General features: G+C 39.8%; 1 protein-coding gene and 1 non-coding gene across 4 annotated transcripts in view; one reads left to right on the forward strand and one right to left on the reverse strand.

Annotated features, from left to right (window-relative positions):
* Positions 1 to 16,224, forward strand: part of FBXL7 (F-box and leucine rich repeat protein 7) — a 414,656-nt gene that overhangs the window by 212,985 nt on the left and 185,447 nt on the right. The gene's annotated exons all lie outside the window — the stretch shown is intronic.
* On the reverse strand, positions 6,489 to 6,590 carry LOC114893472. The gene has a single exon (XR_003792899.1). It is a non-coding gene; the product is annotated as a U6 spliceosomal RNA (small nuclear RNA).

Consider the following 16,224-nt stretch of genomic DNA (forward strand, 5'->3'; position numbering starts at 1 on the left):
ATACAATGACATTTTAAGACATTCACTCTTGCTCAAAAGTGGAGAATAGATTCTGGTGCAGAAGAGTGGAAGTGGGTGTTTAATAGTTCATCCAAGGAATGACGGTGAACTTGATTAAGGTATGTTGACTAAACAGTATATGCATAACCTAAAAGTTGAGAGTTATGTTTTATTTGGTGAGAGTTTTTAGGACTTCAAGCCAGGGAGGCAGCATCTCAGGTAACCCTGGGAGAACTGCTCCGAGGAGGTGAGGGGGAGAGCCAGGATATATAGTTTTGCAGCAAAGGGCAGTTAGTCTGAACATCAAAGGATTATTGTTAGTTAAGGAAAACTAGGTATGTCAAGTTAAGGAACTTGGCGCTTTTCTATGTAGGGGAAGATGCAAGAGTCTGGGCTCCCTGAAATTGTTCCTTTGATATGCACCTTAGCTCTCTGGGGCCAGTGTTCTGTTTTCACATCCTGTGTTTCCTCAGGGCTCTCTGTGGGGAGTGGCTGCAGTCTGGTGGCTGCTAGATGGCAGGTGTTCTTTTCTTTCCTGAGTCCCCACAGAGCTCACCAGCTCACTGTTGGCAGTGGCTGCAGTCACTGATGACTGTGACATTTTTTGTTTACTGATATGACAGGCAGTATTCCATTCATCACGTAGCAGCAGTGATGAACACGAGCTACGGAAAGGTTTGAGGTAGAATTAAAGAATTTACTGTTGGAAGAAAGTAGAAGGGGGTTAAGGGAGAAGTAAGGAAGGAGGAATTCTCCCGGGCTCCTGGTTGAATTCATGGGAGATAATAGTGATCTTTACTGAGGTGGAAAATACTGGCACAAGGAGACAGATCTGGGGTGGGCAAGCATGGATTCAGTGGTGGACAAGTTAAGCTGGAGACGTCTGCCAGATAAACTCAGAGATGTCAGGGCAGAGCATGGAACTAGATTGTGAATGAGGATCTCAGAGGAGGCCTCTGAGCTGATGATACAGACGTGGGAATCTCTGACATGTTGAGGGCACAGCGATGGAGGACCAGCTGGGCATATTAAAATTCAAACCTTCAGTTTACAGAACATCTACGTGGGGCAGTGAACCCAGGAAAGCGCTTTTCTCATGCCCCGTTACTTTACCCAGTCTTTCACTCTTCACCTGGGCTTATACTTTCTCTACTTGCCCTAGGACCCCTGTCCACATGCATTCACTCTTCCTGACCTTGACTCAATTCTTTAGTTATCTCTCTCACCTGCCCTAGTTTATCCTGCCATCTCCCACCTTTCTGCTCCAGCCCACCCTCCTTTCCGTCTCCGAACCTGGTCGCTCTCATCACCTGCTTTTCAACCTTTAGACTCTCACTGTCTGCTACATACCGTATTCTAAGTCCTACAAGTCTCTGAAGGTGTGGCTTCCTTTCCAGTATTATTATATATCTATCAGTACATCAGGAAAAATGAGTCTGCATTCCTACAAGAAGGAGGAGGAAGAAGAAAGGAATGGGGGGCGATTATTGGTTATAGGGCATTTGTAGATCAGGTTCCAATTTCCATGTGAATCAGGCAATAGAATTTGTTTTCATGAGACATCTCCCTCAAATTTTCAAGTAATGTCATGAGATAGAAACATTTTTTTTTTACTAGGAAGATAAGATGCTAGATGATCAGGATTCCTATTACTACCGAGCGGGACCCTGTAGGGCTCCTGGGCACAAAAACCTTTGTGTCCCCCATTTCTTGATTATAGGAAATAGGCTTAATTCAGCCTCCATGACCTTCCCTGAGTTCCTATGGGCAGGTTCAGACAGTTGCTAATTAGGGAATGGAGGGGATGCAGGAGACAAGGGAGGAACAGTCAAAAGAAACAATAGTACAGCCTTGGACCAGGGTCCTGGTTCCCCAACAAGGGATATACATACCTTTGAGCTGTTTTGCAGATACTGAAACCCCTGCCAGGTGGGAGAAGTTGAAAAGGTATGGTGCCCGCAAGCAGGTACACCCCAGAGGGGTTGGAACCAGAAGGTTGATGATGCCGACTCCCACTTACCTCCCCACCAACCAATCAGAAGATTGTCCATGAGCTGATCACGCCCTCTTTGAACCATTACTATAAAACTCCTCACTACCCCGTCCAAGTTGGGACACACAGTCTTGAGGGCATTCGCCCACTGTGGCCCCCTTTGCTTCTCCTTCACCCAAAACTCTGTCTCCAAGAATTAATTCGGTGTTGGGGTACAGAGACCGGATCCGGCTTCACTATTACCATTTGAATTCCCTCTCAACACCATGAATATCCATAGTAGTACAGTATTTGATATATTTTAAGTTCTTAATAGTTACTGATTAAATGAAATTTGTTCTGTAAATATATCCAAAGGTTTTGAGAAGTATCACTCTGCGATACCTTATGCCACCACTCACTTCAACTGTTTACACCCTCAATCCTGTATCTCTGTTGCCCATTTATCTGCATCCCCCCCTTTACTGGGCCTTGACGTCAGAGGTTCCAAGATTGTAACTTTTCCCCAAAATTACCATGCCAATCTGATGAGCAGTTGTTTTAAATAGAAGTATAATTGACCTACAACACTATGTTAGTTCCAGGTGTACAACATAGTGATTCAATACTTCTATACATTACAAAATGATCACTGTGATACGTCTAGTTACCATGTGTCACTATACAAAGTTGATGAGCAGTTTTTTAAAGAACAGCTCACTTTATAGTAATAATTTGCATCTCCTGTAGGCATGTTGAATTATTGATTACAGATCTTCCGGTGTTCATTCCTGAAAGTAAAATCAGCTAATCATCTTATTCAAATATTTTCCATACTCTCAGATCCAGAAAAGACCAGTATATGCAAATTGTACAAGTATTTTCAATATTCTTTACTACACGTAAAATTTCAGAGTGAATTCCACTTTAAGGTATCCATTTAGCATGGGGACAGGGATTTCATCTGTTAACATTTTGCTAGATTAAAGAAAAGTAATACCACGATAGTCTTTCTAGACTACCTGGATAACAACGTTTCTCTGTGCACATATCTCATTATAAGAAGCTTTCACTTTCAGTAAAGGATCTATACAGTTTGAAAAAAATCTAAAGAATAAAAATCTAATGTTTTTAAACTGTATGTACTCAGGATGAACATACTACATGCTTGTTCGTGACACGTACTCTGTGCAGGGATGTTGTCATTTGGCTCTATTTCTGTACAAAGGGATCCAAGGCAAAAGAAGGTTGACCAGCTCTTTGCATTTGCCAGGTTGAAGCCAGGAGCTTCATGAGGAATTAGGAAGGCTCTTTGTGATTCCCCAAACACTTTGGAATCAGAAGAGCCACAGAGCCCCAGAAGGCTGCCGTGTGACAACGGAGTTCCAAGAATGTTGTCACAAAGAAGGACTAAGCAGTTGTGAGAAGGAAGGGTTGACTTGTGACTTTCTAGAACCTTCAACGTTAAAATCTACTGGTTGGATCTGTTAGGAAATTTTCACCAGGAATATAATGCAGTAGGAGTCAGAAGGTTAGACAGAAACCAGTTACAGAAATGGGTTTTATTGTTTGTTTGCTAGATCCGTCTATAAACCATATAAAGTGTGTTTGTGGAAGGCGTGTAGAATGTGTCAACCTATCCACCATCCAGTGCTGTGATCCTGCAGCCTTTCTTAGCCCAAATATTTTTCCTGACCACTCCCACCATTGGATATTGACTTCTTCTCATACTATTTTCACCTCAGTGTGTTGCCCTTCCTCGAAGGGCTATACTACTTTTCCCGCCAGTACAGAATTTCCAAAGGAGAAACCAGGGGTCTGTCTTGCTCTTGAAGTACTGTGTTGGAATATTTACTGTTCAATCACCTTCAACAAATAATTGTTGAGCACCTACTTTGAAAGTTCTACAGAGGACAAAAGTGTAAATTACAGACCACAGGGATGTTTTTCCATTTGAGCTGGATGAGTCAGGCGAGTTCCTGTGCCCAAAATCACTTCAGGGTTTCTTGAAGCACCTACATGCCCTTCCGTCTTCATGGGAGAGCTTGCTTTAGCCACTGTGGGATTGTGTAAGTAGCCGGGAGTAGTGTCAGGAAATTCTTCTCTATGTGTCTCCAACCTTCCCTCTCTCCACCCTGTGTCTTTCCTCTTCTTTCAGCTCTCTCCCTTTACCTTTATTTCCTGTCCCACCTCTGTATCAACACCTCCTCTCTTTTTGTTTTTCTGCTGTATCTTGCTGTCTTCCTAAACTGGCCGACAACTATTTTTATTTGTATTTCTCTGCCAAGCTTTGGATATGTATTTCCCGAAAGACCTAAAATGCTTTTCTACTTGCAGTTTCTCTCTCCGTTCTAAATCTCTTCATGCCCAGGGGCTGGGTAGGTGTCTGATTAGGAATGATACCTGTCTGCCCTGGTTTCGAATCAGAACATCAGTTTGACATCTGAAGACAAATCACAGAGCTATACCCATCCTTTCCCAGTGTCGTCTGCTCACTGAGGTGCTTATACAAGTAGCCCCATCTCTAGAGATGGGGAAGAGTTCAGCCTATCACCTGGTTCCCATTTGTCAGCTAATGGGACAGAGGCACAAACCTGTAAAACAAGTAGGTTTGTTTCCAAATGAAAACCAGATGTGCTGAATCCCACCGGAGTACTGGGTCCACTCTCTGTCACGTGTCTTAGCAGGTGCGGAAGGGTGCCCTTACCTAATTTTCACTACTAATCAACCCCAGCATTCCTTTACCTGAAAAATTAGCAATCCAAATAAACTTTCAGTTACTGTAGCAAGAAATTCAACCGCTCTCTGCAAGGAGCTGAATGGGAGTGCCACACTTAGCTTCTGATGCCAAATATCACATTGCCTGACATCTCGATGCTGAAGAGTTCTCTTTGCCAGTTAATTTTTGCTTTAGGGAATGAACCATCAGTTATCAGATCCCCTGAACACTTGTATAAATCTCTGAGACAATATCTTCAGAAGGAAATAGTCCTTTTTTTTCCTCTTTCGCTTCAAGAAACTTGTGCCAATAATCAAATGTGCTTTTATTCTCAGTTCTATTCACATGAATCCTCCAACTTATATCTTTTTCTTTCGGGTTTTCTTTGTTTTCAGACCAGAAGAGCACTTTAAGTAAAATTTATGGAATTTAAAAATGCCCAAGGCTTAATAACACACTATTGGAATATTTGAATATAGCTGAATTTACAGCAGTAAAGTTATGTGTTGGAGGGTTGTTGGCGAAGGACAAAGGTTGGAGTTGTCCCAGGAAACATTTTCTCACATAGTTGGTCATTGACTCAAATGGCAAGTGTTCTGGAATCACACTCACATGACATTGGTGGGTCTCTGGAAGTAAGAAGTTAGTTCCTTCTTATTGAAAGATCAAGAATGTGTGTTAAATGCAGCACCTGCTGTCTGGGCAGGTGCCAGGGCCAAGACTGGAGAAGTCCCTGGAGACACGTAAGACCTGGGTCCTGCCCACAATGAACTTAACAATCTAGTTGGGAAGTTAAGACATTACATCGTGGTCCCAAAGACATCATTAAAGATGCATACATTCTCACGTCTACCTTCAAAATATACAGAGTCAGAGCATTTCTTATCATGTCCATTGCTGCCACCCTGCTCTAAGCCACCATCATCTCTCATCCCGATTATTGCTGTAATCTCCCAAGTGGTATCTCTGTGCTTCCACTGTGGCCCTGTTTAACCTACACTCAACAAAACAATCAAGGTGATCCAGTTAAAGGGTGAGTTGGATCATGTCAGTCCTCTGTCGAAAGCCCTTCGAAGCTCCTGGACCCACTCAGAGTAGAGCCAGTGTTCTTGCAGTATAGACAAGGGTCTACACACAGTCCAGCCACCCACACCTTCTTTGACTCTCTGCTCTCAACTTTTACCAGTTTTCCTCTTGCACGTTCTGCTCCATCCATGCTCTCACCCCCTTGCTTTTCCTGGACTACACCAGGAATGTTGCGACCTCAGGGCCTTTGCACTTGCTGACCCCTCTGCCAGGAATCCTCTATACCCTGATGACTATTCACCACTCACATACTCAGGTGTTCATTCACAGTGAGGACTTTTTAGACCCCGTTATCTTAAATTGGGCTCTCATATGCACCCACTTGCGCACGTGCCCACACACACACTTTTTTTTTTTTAATTGGAGTATAGTTGCTTTACACTGCTGTGTCAGTTTCTGCTGTACAGCAAAGTGAATCAGCCATTCGTATACATATGTTCCCTCTTTTTTTGGATTTCCTTCCCATTTAGGTCACCACAGAGCACCAAGTAGAGTTCCCTGTGCCGTACAGTAGGTTCTCATTAGTTACCTGTTTTATACATAGTAGTGTATATATGCCAATCCCAATCTCCCAATTCATCCCACCATCACCCCCTTCCCCTTTGGTATCCATACGTTTCTTCCCTATGTCTGTGTCTCTGTTTCTGCTTTGCAAATAAGATCACCTATACCATTTTTCTAGTTTCCATATATATGGGTTAATATACTATAAAAAATACGGAACGCTTCCTGAATTTGCGCGTCATCCTTGCACAGAGGCCATGCTAATCTTCTGTGTTCCCATTTTAGTATATGTGCTGCCGAAGTGCGCACTACACACACTCTCTTGCTTGCTTTAACTTTTTTCCATATAGATATCACCATATGAAACCCTAATAGTTTGTGTGTTATCTGTCTTTTCCCCAGTAGGAGCTAAGCTAGTTTTGTTTTGTTTTGTTTTGTTTTCAGTTTTGTTTGCCATATCTTTAGCACCTAGAATGGTGCCTGACACACAGTATGTGGCCAATAAATATTTATTGAATGATTATTGTTATTTTGAGCATGAGGTGTTGTATTAGTTTCTTTGGGCTGCTGTAACAAAGTATCACGAACTAGGTTGCTTAAAGCACAGAAATTTATTGTCTCACAGCTCTGGAGGATAGAAATCTGAAATCAAGCTGTCTGCAGAGCCATGCTTCCTCTAAAATCTGTAGAGGAGAATCTTGACTTGCCTCTGTCAGCTTCTGGCAGCCTCAGGTGTCAACTTCAGCTGCAGCACTTCAATCCCTACCCCCATTGTCACATGACATTCTCTCCTCATTTGGGGTGGAAGGAAAACTATTCCCTTTTATGTCATCTCACCTCCCTTTTTCCTCTAAAATTTGACCAGACTAACATCCCATCAATACAGCTCTGGTCCAGCATCTACTCAGACCAGAAACCTTCAGCATCTATAAGTTGTCTGAATTCTCTAGTCTAGAATTTGAGGTTTTCCACATTCTGTTTGCCATCCACTATCACATAACCTGTGACCTATCTAACTTGTAGTATTTGCTTCTCCCCATAGGTACCCTTTGGTGCATCCCCACACATGTCTCGTCTTATGCTTTTCTTTCAACCCTTCTCTAGTGAAACCATTACATAAAGACTTTCCTGCCATCTTCCTTCCTAAGTCCGACATCTCCATCTTCAAAGCATGCATGCAAGATTACCCCTACCTTTTTGAGGGCATTCATTATTTCCTATCCTGTCTTTTAGGTATATGTGAATGAAGCTTTTGTCTCCTCTAAATTAGGATGATAAACATACCAGTAGCGTGATTTTTTGGTTGATAAAACTTGTGAGAAGATTGTACATTTAAATTTTAATAAAGCTTTTGTTGTTCTGAATCAAAGAATGCGAAGTTTCAGATGTAAGAACATGTCTTTCCTCAGTTGTTTTCTGAGATAGCAATACACAGTGATGAAATGAGGTCAAGATTCAGAGGGAAGGGTTTGAGAAAGAAGAATTAAGAAATGTGGAGGAAGTTGGGTGGATGTTAAGAAGTCTGTGTTAGGGACTTCCCTGTCGGTGCAGTGGTCGACACTTTGCCTTCCAATGCAGAGGGTGCGGGTTTGATCCCTGGTGGGAGAGCTAGGATCCCACATGCCTTGCAACCAAAAACATAAAACAAAAGCAATATTGTAACAAATTCAATAAAAGACTAAAAATGGTCCACATCAAAAAAATCTTTTTAAAAAGTCTATATTAAATTACATGTAGCCACCTTTGGGTCTCTTTTCAAGCACCTACACTCTCTTTGGAAAATAAATTATTTTACATATTGTGGTATGCCAAATAATGTCCTCTGGAAGCTGGCCCCGTCATAATTCCTGGAACCTATGATATGCTAAGTTACGCGGCAAAAGGGACTTTGCGGGTATGATTAAGTTCAGGATCTTAAGATGGGGAGATTATTCTGGATTAGTCTGGCTGGATCCAGTGTAATAACAAGGATCCTTATAAGACAGAAGCAAGACAGTCAGTCTCTAAGAAGAAGATGTAATGGCAAAAGCAGAGAAGAAAAGAAGGCTTCATGACAACAGAAGCAGAGAGAGATTGAAATGCTGGCTTTGAAGGTGGAGGATGGGGCCATAAGCCAAAGAATGCAGGTGGCCTCTAGATGCTAGGAATGGAATTCTCCCTTAGAACTTCCAGACAGAATACAGACCTGCTGACACCTTGATTTTAGGACTTCTGACCTCCAGAATTATAAGATAATAAATTTGTGTTGTTTTGAGTGACTTAGTCTTGCAGTAATTTATTACAGTGGCAATAGAAAACTAACACATATTTTAAGGCGCTGACAATTAAAAGCAGAGACCAGGGTTTGGCAATCTTTGCTGTAAAGGACCAGATAGTAAATATTTTAGGCTTTGTGGGCCATCTGGTCTCTGTTACAATTACTCAGCTCTGCCATATAGCATGAAAGCAGCCAGAGACAAGATTTAAATAAATGGCTGTGGCTGTGTTCCAATAAAACTTTATTTACAAAAATAGGCAATAGACTGGATTTCGCCCATGGGCTGTAGCTTGCTGATACATGGTATAAACCAATGCCTCATAATTGTTTATTGTTTTAATTTATACTTCATCTTATTCTGGAATCTCATTCCTGTTTATGTATGCCACATGACCCACTGAACAGAACATTCAACAATGGTCTGAAATTGGTTCTCCAACCAGAAACATTAAGATTTTTAAGTGAAGATGCAGCTTATTATTAACAGTCTACAGTCATCTTTAATTCCTCGGTACTTGCATATTGCAAGAATTGTATCCTAGAGGTGTAAATAGCAGTGCTAAATGACTCTGGCTTGATTTGCTCAAGTGTACTGTATTTTCACAAAGCCTCTAGAATTTCTAACGCTAAGAATATGCACATCTCATGAAAATGTATTTCATCAAGCACTGTCTACAGAGGATTAAACTAAACTGTAAAACCATGTTTTTTGTGTACAGACTTCACGATTGCTAATGCTCTTTTGTTTATAATTTCTCCCTGGGACATCTCTCCTGAGGCAAATGTTCCCTCAGCAGAGGAGGTACTGTACAGACAGTGTGATTTTTAGCCAAAAAAATTGCTGCACGCGGGGATTCTTATTAGACTTGTGTTGTACTTCTCTTTGCTTTGTGAACCTGACCCCAAACATCTGTGTAAATGTGGCAAGTTAAAACAGCTTGCTTATACCTGGCTTGCCAAATACAGTTCTGTTTTCATCATGTTTATATCAGGATTACATGACATTGGCCCATCTCCCGTGCCTGCTGGCTTCCTTCTCCTTTCTTCCTTGTTCATCATGCTGACCTCCAACCTTTACGGCTCATACTCCATCCTACCCCCTCCATGGTCAGGCCTGCATCATCACTACTTCCTCTGCAACGTCTCCTAACATTCTTCTGGTCTATATGTGGATTAGTTAATTCATGTCACATGAAGCTTTACTGTTTGCATGATTTTTGCATGCACCCTACTAAATTACAGATGCCCATATTCAGAAACTAACTTATAATTTTTTATAGTTCATAACACTTCGTATAATATTAAATAAATATTATCTGGCTTATTGATTGCTAGATTTTTTACTTAATTTGACTCTTTGGGTTTTTAAAAAATATTTTTTAGAATACTTTTAGGTTCACAACAAAATTGAAAGGAAAGTACAGATAATTCCCATACACCTCCTACCCCTACACATGCATAGCCTCCTCTGTTATCAACACCACTCACCAAAATGGTACCTTTTTTACCAAGGATGAACCTACATTGACACATCATAATCCCCCAAGGTCCATAGTTCACTTTAGGGCTCACTCTGGGTATGTGCATTCTGTGGGTGTGGACAAATGTATAATGACATATATCCATCATTATAATGTCATACAGAGTATTTTCATTGCCCTAAAAATTCTTTGTGCTCTGCCTATTCATCTCCACCCATGCACTAACACACATACACTCCTGGAAGCCACTGTTTTCTTTTTTTTTTTAATTGTCTCTATAGTTTTGCTTTTTCTAGAATGTCATATAGTTAGAATCATAACAGGTAACTTGTTAGATTGACTTCTTTCACTTAGCAATATGCATTTAAGATTCCTTCATGTCTTTTCATGGCTTGATAGCTCATTTCTTTTTAGCATGGAATAATATTCCATTGTCTGGGTGTACCACAGTTTATCCATTCACCTATTGAAGGACATCTTGGTTGCTTCCAAGTTTGGGCAATTATAGATAAAGCTGCTATAAACATCCGTGTGGACATAAGTTTTCAGCTCCTTTGGGGAAATAACCAAGGAGCACAATTGCTGGATCATATCATAAAAGTAGGTTTAGTTTTTGCAGAAACTGCCAAATTGTTTTCCAAAGTGGCTGTACCATTTTGCATTCCACCAGCAGTGTATGAGAGTTCCTGTTGCTCCTCATCCTTGTCAGCATTTGGTGTTGTCAGTTTACTGGATTTTAGCCATCCTAATTGGCGTGTAGTGCTGTCTCGTTGTTTTAATTTGTGTTTCCCTGATGACATATAATGGGGAGCATCTTTTCATAAACTTTTTAACCATCTGTATATCTTTTTGGTGAGGTGTCTGTTAAGGTCTTTGGTCTATTTTTAATTGGGTTGTTTATTTTCTTATTACGGAGTTTTAAGTGTTCTTTGTATATTTTGGATAACAGCCCTTTGTCAGATGTGCCTTTTGCAAATATTTTCTCTAAGTCAGTGGCTTGTCTTCTCATTTTCTTGATGTCTTTTTCAGAGCAGAAGTTTAAAATTTTAACAACGTCTAGTTATCAATTATTTCTTTCTTGGATTGTGTCTTTGCTGTTGTATTTAAAGTCACTGTCATATATAACAGCAGTCCCCAATCTTTTTGGCACCAGGGACCGGTTTCGTGGAAGACAATTTTTCCACGAACATGGGGTGGGGGGATGGTTCAGGCAGTAATGCGAGTGATGGGAAGTGGCAGATGAAGCTTCGCTTGCCCACCGCTCACCTCCTGCTGTGCAGCCAGTTCCTAAAAGGGGGTTGGGGACCCCTGATATACAAGGTCATCTAGGTTTTCTCCAGTGTTACCATCTAGGAGTTTTATACTTTTGTGTTTAGATTTAGGTCTGTGATCCATTTAGAGTTAATTTTTGTGAGGCATGTAAGGTCTGTGTCTAGATTCATTTCTTTTTTTTTGCATGTAGATGTCCAGTTGTTCCTGCACCTTCTGTTGAGGAGACTTATCTTTGCTCCATTGTATTGCCTTTTCTCCTTTGTCAAAGATCAGTTGACTCTATTTATGGGGGCCTGTTCCTGGGCTCTTTATTCTGTTCCATTGATCTATTTGTCTATTCTTTCAACAATACCACAGTGTCTTGATTACTGTAGCTTTATGTTAAGTCTTGAAGTTAGGTAGCATCATTGTTCCAACTTTGTTCTTCTTCAGTATTGTGTTGGCTGGTCTGTATCTTTTGCCTTTCATATAAACTCTAGAATCAGTTTGTTGATATCATACAATAGCTTGTTGGATTTTTTATCGTGATTGCATTGAATCTGCAGATCAAGTTGGGAAGAACTGACATCTCGGCAATATTGAATTTCTCTATCTGTGAATACAGTATATCTTTCCATTTATTTAGTTCTCCTTTAATTTTGTTGATCAGAGTTTTGTAGTTTTCCTTACACAGATCTTGTACATTTTGTAGACTTAGGCTTAAGTATTCCATTTTTGGGGGGTGCTAATGTAAATAACATTGCATTATTAATTTTAACTTCCCTTTGAACATTGTTGGTGTATAAGAAAGCAATTGACTTTGTTATACCTTGTATCCTTCAACCTTGCTATAATTACTTATTAATTCCAGGAGTTTTTTGTTTATTATTTCAAATTTTCTACATAGAGGATCATGTCATCTGCAAAGACAGTTTTAAACCTTCCTTCCCAATCTGTATACCTTTTACTTCTTTTTCTTACATTATTGCATTAGCAAGTATTTCCACCATGATGTTGAAAAGGACTGGTGAGAAAGGACATCCCTGCTTTGTACTTGATCTTAATGGGAAAGCTTTGAGTTTCTCACCATTAAGTATGATGATAGCTATAGGTTTCCTGTAGATAGTTTTTATCAAGTTGAGAAAACTCCACTCTATTCTTAATTTACTGAGAGTTTTTATTATGAATGGGTGTTGGATTTTGTCACATACTTTTTCTGCATCTATTGCTGTGACTTTTTTTTCCTTTTTTAGTCTGTGAGAGATTACATCAATTGATTTTCAAATGCTGAACCAGCCTTGCATACCTGGGATAAATCCCACCTTGTCATGGTGTATACTTCTTTTTAATACATTTTTGGATATGATTTGCTAATATTTTGTTGAGGATTTTTGCATCAATGTTCATGAGAGATATTCATCTGTAGTTTCCTTTTCTACTAATATTTTTGTTTAGTTTGGGTATTGGGATAACACTGGCTTCACAGAAAATATTCCCTTTGTTTCTATCCTTTGATAGAGATTGTAGAATTGATGTAATTTCTTCTTTAAATATTTGGTAGAATTCATCAGTGAACCCATGTGGGTCCAATCCTTTCTTCTTTGGAAGGTTATTAATTATTGATTCAATTTCTTTCATATTGGGTTGGCCAAAAAGTTCGTTCAGGTTTTTGCTGAACATCTTATGGTATAGGCCTATTCAGATTATTTATTTCTTCTTGTGTGAGTTTTGGCACATTGTGTCTTTGAAGAAATTGGTCCATTTCATCTACTTTATCAAATTGTGGGCATAGAGTTGTTCATAGTATTCTTTTATTATTCTTTTAATTTTCAATGAGATCTGTAGTGAGGTCCCCTCTTTCATTTCCAATGTTACTAATTTATGTCCTCCCTCTCTCTCTCTCTCTCTTTTTTTTTTTTGTTTCCTTGGCTAGAGACTTATTTTATTTATTTATTTATTTATTGGCTGTGTTGGGTCTTCATTGCTGTGTGTGGGCTTTCTCTAGTTGCGGCAAACAGGGGCTACTCTTCATTGTGGTGCATAGGCTTCTCGTTGTGGTGGCTTCTCTTGTTGTGGAGCATGGGCTCTAGGCATGTGGGCTTCAATAGTTGTGGCACACAGGCTCAGTAGTTGCGACTCATGAGCTCTAGAGCACAGGCTCAGTAGTTGTGGTGCACAGGCTTAGTTGCTCCGCGCCATGTGGGATCTTCCCAGACCAGGGCTCGAACCTGTGTTGCCTGCATTGGCAGGCGGATTCTTAACCACAGAGCCACCAGGGAAGTCCCAAGGCTTATTGATTTTATTGATCTTTTTAAAGAACCAGTTTTCAGCTTCATTGATTTTCTCTATTGATTTCCTCTTTTTCGTTTCATTGATTTCTACCCTAATTCTTAATATTTCTTCTGCTTACTTTGGATTTACTTCGCTTTTCTTTTTCTAGTTTCCTAAGGTGGTAACTTAAATTGTTGATTTTAGATCTTTATTCTTTTCTAATCTATGCATTCAATACCATAATTTTCCCTCTAAACACTGTTTTTGCTACATTCCACAGATTTGATAAGTTGTGTTTTCATTTTCAGGTAGTTCAAAATATTTTTAAACTCACCTTGAGATTTCTTCCTTGACCCATGTATTTTTCAGAAGTTTGCTGTTTAATCTCCATGTATTTTGTGGTTTTCCAGTTAATTTCTGTTTTTGAATCCTAGTTTAATCCCATATGGTCTGAGAGCAGGCATTGTATAATTTCTATTCTTTTACATTTGTTAGGGTGTGTTTTATGGCCCAGAATGTGGTCTATCATGGTGAATGTTCCCTGTGAGCTTGAGAAAAATGTGTATTCTGCTACTGTTGAATGAAGTAGCCTGTAGATGTTAATTATATCTAGTTGAGTGATGGTGTTATTGAGTTCAGCTATGTCTTTACTGATTTTCTGCCTACTATATTTGCTCATTTCTGAGAAAGGGGTTTTCTTTGGATTATATTGAGAATATGCTAGTGATTTACAACAGAATTTTTATTTTTATTTTACCTTTTCAGTTACAGCTAGTGTTCACTTAATATTTTAGAGAAAGCAGTCTACTCTGATTTCCAGATTTGCTTAGTGGCTGTCATTTATATTAAAAATCATATTGGATGATAACATTTAATTAATATCTTGGAAGCAAAGAATAATGAGGATATAGTCTTGAACATTTTTGATTTGCATATGACTTTACCTAAACTATTCCAGAAAATTAAGAAATTTTATTATCTTCAAAAACTTACAGAGAAAAAAGTCCAGAGTCTCCTGACATGGACTGATTTTAGTTTAAATATTCTGCCATGTAAGGCCCTATACATTTGCCAGGCCTCAGTGAATATGTCACTTGGTATGGAGAGCTATGTTTGGCAGCGCATTTCTATTTTCTTTCCGGTTCCCAGCAACACCTGGTCTTTGTATTCTGCTGTCTCATAGGGATGATGACCATGTTGTTGGTCTAGTTTCCTAGTGTATACTTTAAGCCACCCAGCAGATATAAAAAGTAGAATTCTACTGAGATTCCTTTACAAACTGTTCTAAGGATGTTCATTTAAAATGCGTAAGTGCTGAGCACTGAAACTATCCTTTTTTTTTTTAAATTCTCTCATCACCTACTCCACTGAAAAAAGTTATCATGATTTGTTAGTGAAGTAGACATTCTGATGCCCAGAGATATTGCAGACCAGTGGTCAGGACATAATAAGAAACTACACTAAAAGTGCTTGCTTGCCATCTTTCATATTGTACTCTTGGAATGAGTGAGAAAAGGTGAGTGAAAAGTTGACTGCAAATAATTACATAAAAATAGATATGAGACATTGCTCCACAATATCACTTCTGATATACACCCATCCAGGATATGAAACCTTAATCTAAGTGTGAGAAAACAAGCATTTCCAAATGGAGGAATGTTATGCAAAATAATTGATCTGGGCTCTAAAAAATGCCAATGTCATGTAAGTCAAAAGAGTCTGGGGGTTATACTACAAAGCTACAGTAATCAAGACAGTATGATACTGGCACAAAAACAGAAATATAGATCAATGGAACAGGAAAGAAAGCCCAGAGATAAACCCACGCACATATGGTCACTTTATCACTGATAAAGGAGGCAAGAATATACAATGGAGAAAAGACAACCTCTTCAATAAGTGGTGCTGGGAAAACTGGGCAGCTACATGTAAAAGAATGAAATTAGAACACTCCCTAATACCGTACACAAAAATAAACTCAAAATGGGTTAAAGACCTAAATGTAAGGCCAGACACTATAAAACTCTTACAGGAAAACACAGGCAGAACACTGTATGACATAAATCACAGCAAGATGCTTTTTGACCCACCTCTTAGAGAAATGGAAATAAAAACAAAAATAAACAAATGGGACCTAATGAAACTTCAAAGCTTTTGCACAGCAAAGGAAACCATAAACAAGACGAAAAGACAGCCCTCAGAATGGGAGAAAATATTTGCAAACGAAGCAACTGACAAAGAATTCATCTCCAAAATTTACAAGCACATGCAGCTCAATATCAAAAGAACGAACAACCCAATCCAAAAATGGGCAGAAGACCTAATAGACATTTCTCCAAAGAAGATACACAGTTTGCCAACAAATACATGAAAGGATGCTCAACATCACTAATCATTAGAGAAATGCAAATCAAAACTACAACGGGGCTTCCCGGGTGGCGCAGTGGTTAAGAGTCTGCCTGCCGATGGCAGGGGACACGGGTTCAAGCCCTGGTCTGGGAGGATCCCACATGCCGTGGAGCAACTGAGCCCGTGCACCACAGCTACTGAGCCTGTGCTCTGGAGCCCGCGAGCCACAACTGCTGAAGCCCGCACACCTAGAGCCTGTGCTCCACAGTGGGGGAGGCCATGCAATGAGAAGCCTGTGTGCCACAGCAAAGAGTGGCCCCTGCTCACTGTAACT

Source organism: Monodon monoceros, unplaced genomic scaffold, assembly GCF_005190385.1.
Source record: "Monodon monoceros isolate NGI ecotype Baffin Bay Population unplaced genomic scaffold, NGI_Narwhal_1 Super_Scaffold_12, whole genome shotgun sequence".
Lineage (NCBI taxonomy): Eukaryota > Metazoa > Chordata > Mammalia > Artiodactyla > Monodontidae > Monodon > Monodon monoceros.